The sequence below is a fragment of the Pithys albifrons genome, chromosome 12, assembly GCF_047495875.1.
Source record: "Pithys albifrons albifrons isolate INPA30051 chromosome 12, PitAlb_v1, whole genome shotgun sequence".
Lineage (NCBI taxonomy): Eukaryota > Metazoa > Chordata > Aves > Passeriformes > Thamnophilidae > Pithys > Pithys albifrons.
Genome location: NC_092469.1, coordinates 3,631,153 through 3,642,173, shown reverse-complemented (window position 1 = coordinate 3,642,173; position 11,021 = coordinate 3,631,153). Strand labels below are relative to the sequence as shown.

The window sequence follows — 11,021 nt, the reverse complement described above, 5'->3', positions numbered from 1 at the left end:
GCTATAAAACTTTTGACCTTAGTTACCGAATGTACATGCAAACAAATAAACTAAGCAGACAGAGATAGTCCCCTCGGAGCAATCATGATTTCCAAAATTCTGGGGGCTTTGAGCCAACCTGTAAAGATGGAATAAAAAGTTTGCCTGTGTATGCCAGCTCAATAATCAGTGCCCTTTTCACTAGCTGAAAGGCTGGTTTGCAGATTTACTTCTACTCGAGGTATCCGTTTCTGCATCCTCTCCAGCAAACATTGCTGACTTGAGGCTGCAGGAGTCAGGAGTGTTTTGCTGAAACATCATGGACAACACTGTGTATCTCACAGTGAGAGCTCTATGGAGGGCTCCAAGTCCCATCATGCCAGTTGTGTTCTTTAGTTACAGCTGTCCCTCTTGGATAGCTATTGCTTCATGATGGCTTAAAATACTGCTCTGCTGTATTGTCAAATCTGGCATCCCTTGGACAACTGGTTCAAAATAATTTTCTTCAGTAATGTTAGAGGTCTTTGGTGGTAAGAATTGCTTTTTCAGTGAGTCTCAGGTGTGCCAAGTGAGTTCTCAATATTCCTGTGTTGATTCTTCTGCTTATTGCTGGCCTCTGGCCTTTGCACATCTCACTCAGAGTCCTGAGGATTATCTGGATGAGGGTTTGTATTATTCTCCATCGTTCAAATCTTCTCACAGTCAGCTGCAATCATGCTCCACTGATAGCAGGAGTGGTCATTATTGAACCTTACATGTGTTTTCTATCTTCAGCATAAATTTTGTTTTGACAACATGCTCGGCCCCAAAGCCCCTAAAGTCCCCTTTTAAACACATATTGGAGGCTTAAACATACTGTCCTCCTTTAACATACTGGGGAATGTACTGGTACATACTGGGGATGCTTTGGGGTAGAGCTTTATAAAGGTGACCACTCCTTCCTAGTGTCTGTGAGGACAGATAGGACATGTTAAGCTTGTTTCTCAGAGCTTTGTTCCCAGCTGGCATTACCTACCAACTCTGGAAATGGTTGTATTTCTCAGCCTGAGACCTCTAATCTGGGGGAGAATCATAAATCTGACCCTCAGTTACCTGCCAGGCAGCACCAACGTGGTGCAGCTGAAATCAGAGCTGAGGTGCCTCAGCCATCCCTGCTCAGGACATCTGTTAGAATATGTGTTTGAATAGCTGTATAACATGCTGATCTTATCCATTTCAACACACACCTACTCACAGAATATTGCAATTTGCTTACATAAGTAGACAAAACATTGCCATTTAAAACTCATTCACACTGCTAAAGTATGAAGAGAATGATTCCTTTATGCAGGTTTTGGTTCAGATGCTGTGTCATTGTGAGGCACAGGCAGTAAAATAAACAAGAGAATGTTAGGAAACCAGCTCAGCAAAAATGTATTTAGGAGTTTACAGAAAGTCTTCCCACATTCAGGTGCATGGAGAACGGTGTGAGGGTGTACAGTGTGAAGCTGCCTCTGGCTCTAGACCCTGATAACTCAGAGTGGGAAAGCAGTGAAATTTGGAGGGACTGTGGCTACCTGCTGTGAGCCACAGAAAGGCTCTGGAACCCTAAGGGAGGTGCCAGCAGCAGAGCTAATACAACAGAAGAAAGCATACTACAACCTTTTTTTTCCTTTTTTCTCTTTTAAGTACAATGGCACTATTACTCTGTGTTTTGGGGCAAATCTTATGTTCCCTTTGCCCAACTTTTGGGACTACTCCTGGAAGAATAAAGGGATGAGAAAGCTTGGGAAAATAGTCCCAAAAGCTTGCATCTAGTTACTAAGTCCTGTAGGGAAAGCTGGAGAAACAGTCTTTGCTCTGGAGCAAGAGTAAAGGGCCACCTTCTGCCCTTTACCAAATGATGTTTATTTCCTCAGTGGTAATCTGCATTAAACCTTTTCACAAGCTATTTTTGAAGCCAGTCACCTCACCAAGCTTGGATGCAGGAGTCCTGCAAACTAAACTTTGAAACACTAGATTGCTGCAACTAAAGGTTAAAGTATTACTCATAAAAATTACCCTCTGCCTTCACAAAAAGGCCACACAGAGCAACCTACATTTTGTCCACCTAGTAAGATACACTTGGAGCTTACATCTCTAAGCCTTTAATCTTATGTGTGTCTCCACTAGCTGTGCTGAGACTTGTTTGGGCTGTATAAACTTTCCAGACCACTGTCCTTGTATATTTGTGTGAGATGTCTTGCACACCTACAGAGATGTATATAAAAAATAAATCCTATTCCTCATCAATAATCAAAGAAGGGAGCAGCTGCAGGCTGTACTTTGGCTGACCCTGGCCCAAGCAAGCTAAAGAGGAGGAAATAAAACCCCTGTATAGGACACTGCAGAGCAGAAGACAAGGGTCTCAGTTCCTCTCTTAAATGCCCTGTGTGCCTGAAATGCTACAAAAACTTGGAGGGTTTTTCACCCCATCAGTAACAGGGTGTTGCACCTCATTCTGCACATCCTGGTGGCTTGTGCAGCCTGTGAAGGGCTGCAGCAAAGTGTGTGTGGGGGTCAATTCCAAGCCAGGAGGGAGGCACTGGGACTGTCTCTGGCCCAAGAGGGGAGGAGGCAGGATGAGTCCAGGAGTGCACCCACAACCTGCCACAGCCCCAGGGGTGTGAGTGTCCCTTCTTTCATATGGGCATTACTTTGTTGAAGCCAAACTTCCCCCATGGCCATTTCCACAGGCAGCTCTCAGTGGTGCTGGAGTTCTCAGGATGACACAAGGTATGAATTTGCTCTACTTTGTCTTCACTGCCTGCCAGTCTTTGTTTTCAGTCCTTGCAGGGATAGTGGATATGCACAATTTCACATGTTCCACCACAGCTGAATTTCCCATGCAAATCCCCACTTTACAGCTCTCCTGTGCTCCCAAAGATGAGAAATTATGTTCTTGCCAGTTTAACCCCAGTTTAACTCCTCATAATCTGAGTTTTGGAGAGAATTAATAAATCCCAGTGCACGTTTCCTGGGAAGGAATTCTGGTCTGTTTTCAAGGCAATGATGCAATCTCACTGATGGAGTGAGAATAACTTTCCCTTCAGTCCACACCTTGGGTTCCACTTTAGTTATATAGAACAAGTGAAATATTCCCAAGACCAAAAGAAAGGCAGTAATTTTCTTTCTTTCCTTTTCCTATCATTCTTAAATCTTCCCTGTTCTCCCTTTCAGCTTTTAAAACAGCAAAACTGCTTCATTTTAAAACTTAAATCCTTCCATCAGACCTGGTCTGCCAGATACCTGCCTGTCTTCTTTCTTCCTGTGCAGTGACAGTAATGCTGTGTGTTCATGGCAGCAGCAGCTGATGGGGGACCAGCTGACAGGACTGGCTGAATGAGCAGCATGAGGAGCACAAATCAGCATTGTTACTTTGCAGCCTGACTCAAGCATCATTTTAAAATCTTTGCTTTGTCTCCAAGCAGGTGTGCAGTTAACATCTGTCCTGCAGCACGACCTTCCTGGCAAGGAGTGGCTAAATTGGAGAGAGTTTCAAAGTTTACCAAGTTTTCTTTCCCCCACTCTTTACCATTCTTCCCAGAGTTCTTGTTTTCCTTTTCCCCCTAGGTAGGGGTCAGTTCAACAATGGCCTCCTAAGGTTGCATCCGAAGTGCCACAGAGCTTTCAAAATCCGTGGACAATCCATTTTCAGACAAACTGATTTAATTTTTTAAAATTGAAATTCTTGCTCTGGAGCTGCTCCTCAAAGACTTCAGGCAGTGGTTATAGGAGAAAGCAGGTAATTTGTCACTTTGATTAGGGAAGCAGTTCACCAGTAGTGTTTTGCACTGTTTTGGTTTTTTTGGTTTTTTTTTTTTTTTTGGGGGGGGGAGGGTGTCTGAACATGCTTGTTAAATTTCTGTAATTTGCTATTAAATCTAGAAAACTATTTTGTAAATGCATAAACACTACATGAAATCTCTTCCCATGTGCTGAGGGTTGTTATTAGAGCCTTTGTAGGATGGCTTTGTTTTCTTTACTGTTTTTTAATCTAATCCGTGGACTAGCTCTGACTTCAGGTTAAGAATTCACAGTTGAAACTCATTTAGAAATTCAATGCAACTTTATTGTTAATTTTGTAGAAAATGTTATCCATGTCATCTTTTAGAGTAGAGTCTTCCAGACTTCTAGCCTAAACCAGCTTTTAAAGGGCCTAATCAGATTGTGCCCTAGCTAAGGCAAAAATTCTCCTCTTAAATTGAAGCTTTCGGTGTTTTAATTGACCTGGTACAGATTTGTGTGTAGTCTACAAAGTGAAAGTACAAGACAGGGTGTCTACTACTTCCATTGGGTTGCATGAGAATAAATCTTTAAAAGCATGTCTGATTTTTACTTTCAATCTTCTTACATTTTGCTTTTTCTCTTTACATGCCCATCCAAGCCAATAACTTTAAGAGAAAAAATTAAAAGGCCTTTGCATGAAGTAACAAAGCTGGACAGCCAGCACGCCTTGGAGAGGCCACTGGGTTGCACCCCAAAGATCATTAGAGTTCAAATAATAAGAAATTAATTAAAATGGCAAATACATTCCAAAAGGCTGAGGTGGAAGGAGTTATTTAGATTGAGTTATGGGGACAGCTTCATCTGGTGGGTGAGTGCTACCAATAAAAATGCTCACAACATATATTTCTACTGGGAGGAAATCCATGTTGTTGTATGTGCCCGTCCTGTCATTGCATTTTATGGTTAGGCTGGTGAATAAGTGCATTTTTGTGGCATTAGAGCTCATGAAAACCATAAATGAATGTTTGGTGATTTGCTAGAAGTAGGTTTCAAAGTGAGTGGAATGGAAATTAGGCTGGCAATGGGACTTGGAATCTCACATTGTGTGTCTCACTTTGGATGGGTCCCTGGGTCCCTGGGAATGTATAATTCTAAATGAATCAGTGACAGATGAGCACTAAATAATCAAATTAATTTGCCCAACCTCTAAAAGCTGAAATCTGCAAATCTAATTTCCTATAGAAGTTTTCACTACTGTTTACAGCTGCACTCTGAAGCATATATGGATGTACAACAAGAGAGTGATCTGGCCTTAAATGCAGTTGATTTTTTGGCTCAGGAGTGTAATAAAACTGTCAGCCAAACTCTGCCATTGAACACCAAGTTATCCACACTTATGACAGGAGCTTGTCAGTGATTTCTAGTAAAAAATCCTGGATGGCTAATAATTGTAAAATTGCTGAAAGAGAATTTTCACCCTCATTAGGAATCAGAAATGGGTTGTATGTTAGTGGGCTACAAACCATGTGTGCTTGAACTGCATAGAACAGCTCCTCTGCTGTGCATACTGTTGGCCTTGCCACTCCATCCCACCCCATGCCACCCCACCCCACCCCATCCCACTCCACCCCACCCCACCCCACCCCATCTCACCTCATCCCATACCATCCCACCCCACCCCACCCCACCCCACCCCACCCCACCCCACTCCACCCCACTCCACCCCATCCCATCCCACCCCATCCTATCACACCCCACCCCACCCCACCCCACTCCACCCCATCCCATCCCACCCCACCCCACCCCATCCCACCCCACCCCACCCCACCCCACCCCACTCCACCCCACTCCACCCCATCCCATCCCACCCCACCCCACCCCACCCCACCCCATCTCACCCCACCCCACCCCACCCCACCCCATCCCACCCCACCCCATCCCATCCCATCCCATCCCACCCCATCTGTCCCATCCCATCCCACCCCACCCCAGACTCCTTCAGGTACCTGGGAAATGGGTGATGGGTGCACCCACAGGGACAACTTTCCAGAGGAAAGAAGACACTGCAGCCTCCCACAGCTCAGACAAGTGTGGTGGACACTGAGCTAGTGAAGGAAAGAACAGATGCTGCCCATGCCTGCTCTGGGAGAAAGGGCTGATGCTGTTACAGCACCAGCCTGCAGACAAGGATGTGGGTAGTGGACACTGTGTCTTTGCAGTCCAGAGGAAAACATGTAGCAAGTTAGGGGTAAAGATATTATCTTTCTTCTTAGCTTTTACTATAAGTTATTTTAGATGTTTTGCTTTCCTGCACACTTGTCCTTTCTGCATCTCAAGAGGCATTTTACTGCAAGCTCTACTCAGGATTGCAGGTTTTCTTGGTTGCTTAAGCTCTTAAAAGTCAGCATTAATATTCTTTTGTGGATCTAATCCTTGGAGGTGTGAGTCTTGTTTGCAAAAGTGATTTAAATTGTCAGGTGCATAAGAGTACTCTAAACCACCAGAAGAAATATTTCTTGCTGTAAGACCTTATGAGTGCCTGTAGCAGAATTTCATCAGGAGAGGTACGAGTATCCCCTATGCCACAGAGCTTAGTCCCAGCAAAGAAGACAACAGAGACTCAAGATATCAGACAAGGAAATCTGAATTTATTTTATTTATCTGTACTTATTTTCTTTTGGTCTACATCTGACTGCCTCTCAAAAATCTAAGAGCATCATTTAGAAAGATTTTAGAAGTATCAGTGTTAGAAATACCAGTGTTAGAAATACCAGTTAACAGTCATAGCTATTTTCACATGCTTCTCAATGAATCCTCAAAACCTCTTCATACTATTCACTCAGCCAAAAGATTTTAAACTTGACCAAAGAGCTTATGAAGGAAGCAAATGCCTTCAGAAGAGGCTGAGCCCCAGAAGTGTCAGCTGTGATTCATTAGTATCGTAGAGACACATAATCGAGCTGATGAGGACAGGGAAAGTTTCCATAACAGCAACAGTACTAAAATGAGACTGGAAGAGTTGTCATCATTGTTTGAAATGATGTTTGTTTGAAACAGACACAACCCCTAAGCAGATCACTATTATTTTCTAGACCCAATGTAGTGCTCGAGGCATTGTGAGACTCACAAAGCCCCTCAGCCATCTCTTTCCCTTCAATTTTTCCATCATTGTGGAATTTAAATAGCTTGTTCTTCTCAGACAATAGATTTTTCTTTCTTCCACCAAAACTGTATTTATTATAAATTACATTTCTGCTTAAACAGAAGGGTCTTGATTCAAAAAGGGCAGCAGTCAAGTTTTCTTTACCAGATGTCGTGGTTTAGGAACGGTACTCCCCAATTTATTGCTCCCACTGAGACTCTCCAAACCATGCACCATTCACTGGCTTCCTCCTCTTCCCCTCCTCCTGCAGCAGGCTGGAGAGGACAACTGGAGACACAAGAAATGAAGATCACAATTTAGATAAGAACAATTTACTGGAAACAGCAATGAGATAAAAAAACAAACAACAACAATATTAATGACAGAGGGTACAAGCAAAGAGATATTATTGCTCACTGTGGAAACCCCTGGCAATAGACAATAACCTCCTGACTGCTCCCTCTGGCCAGGGACCAGTGTTACCCCACTGCTCCATCCACCTTGCTGGCTTGACTGGAAGGAACTTCTCCCCCAAAGAAACTTCCTTCCCTTGCCCCCAGCAATGATGTGAGTTGGTATAGAATAACCTCTGTGTCCTGGCCATGCCCTGTCCTGCCTAGTGTAAAAAATTAACCCTGTCCCAGCTGGAACCAGGACACCAGATGAAGTAGAATTTTTCTTCAAGAATTAAACTGACTAAATTTTGGATGTTTGCATAATAGCCAGAATTGCATTGCTTGCATTCAGAGGAAGTCCAGTAATTTCAGGAACAAAGGAGCTTAAATTTATTTGTGTATCTGTGTGTCTGTCTATCTATCTATCTATCTATCTATCTATCTATCTATCTATCTATCTATCTATCTTACAAAGGATTTTCCAGCCACGGCATAATGGCCACAGCCTTCAAGATTATCTTTGGCTGCAGAAACAAGGCACAGTTTAGTGGCAAGCTCATAAAGAACATACTCCTCAATCTGGAAGTGTTAATCTTAGTTGAGATACACTGGTGAGTCAGCTGGGAACTACTCAAAGTTTTTTTTAAAGTGCTAATTGCATACATTCTGTTGATGTTGTTTCCAACAAGGAAAAGGCTGGAAACACTTTGTTGAGTTGGGCATTGTGCTGAATTGAGTTAAAGTCAGGACAGTGGTCCAGTATCTCTGTGTTGGCTATTGTAGAGGGCTAGAGAACTGGCAGTGTGTGCTTTGCAGCCAGCAGCCTGTGGTTTATGCCCCACAAGCTGCAGATCACCCGTGTTTCTGTTTGAGGCAAGCCCCAGCAAATTCAGGCTTGCAGGATTTCTTTGTACGGTGTGCAGTTCCAACCTGCTGAGTCCTGTTTGGGTGTTCAGGCTCATGTGAACTAGGAAGTGTCCAACAGATGTCAAAACAAAAAAAAAAAAGATTTTGGAATCTGATCCAAAGTTTACTGAAGCCAAGCCTAGAGCCTCATGACTTCAACCCTTTTGGTCAGATGGGTCTTCTGTAGCATAACCAATAACACTCACCTCCCCTGTGTGCGTGTCTGAATGCATTTCTCTCACCTAAGATGAGTAGGAAAGGTCTTCCCAAGGCAGTCTCCTGAGCTGTGAAGGACTTCTGTAGATTTTCCCCTTTCTATTATTACTTTTGTGGTGACCACCATCCAAGAGGATCATGCCACAAACGATCCATTAAAACAGGCTGAGGGCACCTGAACACAGTGCTACCGGGAAGAGCACGTTGAGAGCAAGACCTTGAAGTCTCCAGAACTGGCAGCACAATGCTACCTAGACACAGGATGAACATAAAAGAAACAGACACTTTCACTAACAAGTGTAGAGTGAAGGTGCTGACTCCAGCTGCTCATTGTGAATTGGAGCAAATGATGTGTGTGACAACATGGAAGAGTGTTTGAAAAGTGGCTTAATGCTGCTCTTCTGAGGTGGCTGCTGTCAAAGTTTAGGTACTTGTGACTAATCTCTCATTTCTTAAGTCTTTTACTTTCAAGCATGCTTGTTGGTGAATGCTCTGAGTGAGTTATCTTGGGAGAGGTTGGTATCTGTGCCACCTTCCCCTCCAACAGCGCAGCTCTGCACTGCAGGCCTGTGGTTAAGTTCTGCAATCTGGTCCTGTATGAAATACTCTGCTCTTTAGGTTTGTGGTGCGGCAACTTGAGCAATCCCAGCTATGTGCCACTTGTCATGTGGCACTGCAAAGTAGGAGCACACTTTCCTGCAGTTATTCACTTTCTCCTGCATCATACAAAATGTGCCAGATCTGCCACTAGAATTTGGTGTTTTCAGGCTCGCTGATGCTGAGAGGCAATTCTTGAGGGGCAAATGTATCACATGAGGGAAAACGTTTTGTGCCTCCAGCAGTACTTCAAAGACATTCTTCATGTATTTAATATGCTGCCAGGATACATGGGAACACCTGTTATATATATTGAGTGGAGGAGTGTTCTCCAGAAATGGGACTTTTCTCTACTGCCTTTTTCATCAGTCTTTAAATAAAATAATTCTTTTTGTACCTGCATGTCTAATTTTGAGACACTGATTATGTTGCACTGTAGAAGAGATTTGAATGAAATTGTGTATTGATTTACTCCTTGCTGTTTAAAATTACAGGTTAATTCAACCAGATATGATTAGAAGAGATGAGTGAATATTTCTGTATAATCTTTGTCAGTTGATTATGAAGCGTTAATGTTTGTTGCTTTGCTCCTGTCCGATCTGCAAAGAGAAGGTTAGGAAATATCTTTGGTCTCATCTTTCCTGTTATGATAAATAACTGATCTGTGGTCAGAGCTGTAAAGTTCATAACCTACCCAGAAAAAACTTAGGAACAAACCACTGCTGCTGCAACATTATGTAAAGTGGAAAACCTATTTTCCTGGGGAGGGGTGCTGCTTAAAGATGATTTCACAAAAGAGGAAGTTCTTGCTGTTTATCCTGCTTGATCCAAATGTGCAACATTTCCTGTGGCCAGATCTGCAGCAAAATCAAAGGGGGTAGCCATTTGCTGTGGTCTATTGCTTCCTATAGCATACCCTTATGAGAGGGGAAGAAAACTACCATTTGTTATAAAACTATCCCAACCTTCCTTTCGTGATTAATCAATTTGAAAAAATGATGCATTGGTAATAACCCCACAATGTCCAACTGATAATCTGGTTTTCACATCTCTCTGCCAGAACCACTATCTATTTTAGGGTGACATAAAGCCATTTTACATATTTTGCAAGATGGAATTTATCCTCAAGACTTTGCAAACACAGAGGGTAGACAGCTGATAAAATCTCTGCTTGCAGGAGATCATCAAGTGTTTGATTGTACAAAATAGCTAAATCTTGGGGTTTAGAAAATCAACATGACAGTTTAGAAATTAGGACCCTTGTTAATAATCAACATGTATGAAGAATTCTTGCGGTTCTGACACAGGCATATCATCACTATTGAAAGTGGGAATTTTGTATGTTCAGGTATTGTGTTACCTTAATTCCTGTGTATTTTGATTATCCTGGAAGGAGCTTAGAGACTCTATAGTAGGCAGTTTATAAAAGCAGAGCACGAAGGAAAGAAGCCAGGCAGACTTCAGGCCTTCCATCACATGCAGACAGGCACGAATGCCAGCAAAGCCACTGGCAGAGGTTGTGTCATCCATGGCCAAAGGTTAGTGCATTGACTAACACTGAGAACATTCTCAGGCCCGAGAGTACACACATTCCTCATCCAAACTGCTGCAGGGACTTCATTTAGCTGCACACAAATATTTGCCAGTTACTTAGAGAAAGTCCATGGCAGATGGAGAAGGCTCTACAGTCTTTCAGGTGTGCACACAGTGCTGCCACACCCACACAAAATTATATTGAGAGAAAATTATTTAGGTTACAAGGTCAAACAAGGAGCAGATAGCAAATGCCATAATTCAGATTACCTGCACAACTTTGTTTCAAGTGCCCAGTGTATCTGAATAGAATTACAGTCTTTAATTGCAGCCTATGCAATTCTGTGATGGCTCCTACCTGGGCTAAGTAGTATTTGGCAAGCCTGGAAAACACAGAGTGCTCTCTAAGTGGACTTACTGAAATACCTCTACAGAGTTTTCCAAGGAAACAAACTGTTCAGTGCAGCAGGGAGGTGGCTTTCTCCTTTGTTTGGGAAAGAGGTAGG

The 11,021-nt window shown here is 42.9% G+C and overlaps 1 long non-coding RNA gene across 2 annotated transcripts in view; it reads left to right on the top strand.

Moving 5' to 3' along the window:
• Positions 1 to 2,648: 2,648 nt before the first annotated feature.
• LOC139677648 (uncharacterized) overlaps positions 2,649 to 11,021 on the top strand; it is a 63,395-nt gene continuing 55,022 nt past the window's right edge. For both annotated transcript variants that reach the window (XR_011698890.1, XR_011698889.1), the window contains exon 1: positions 2,649 to 2,733. This is a non-coding gene — a long non-coding RNA (uncharacterized lncRNA). The remainder of the gene's footprint in view (positions 2,734 to 11,021) is intronic.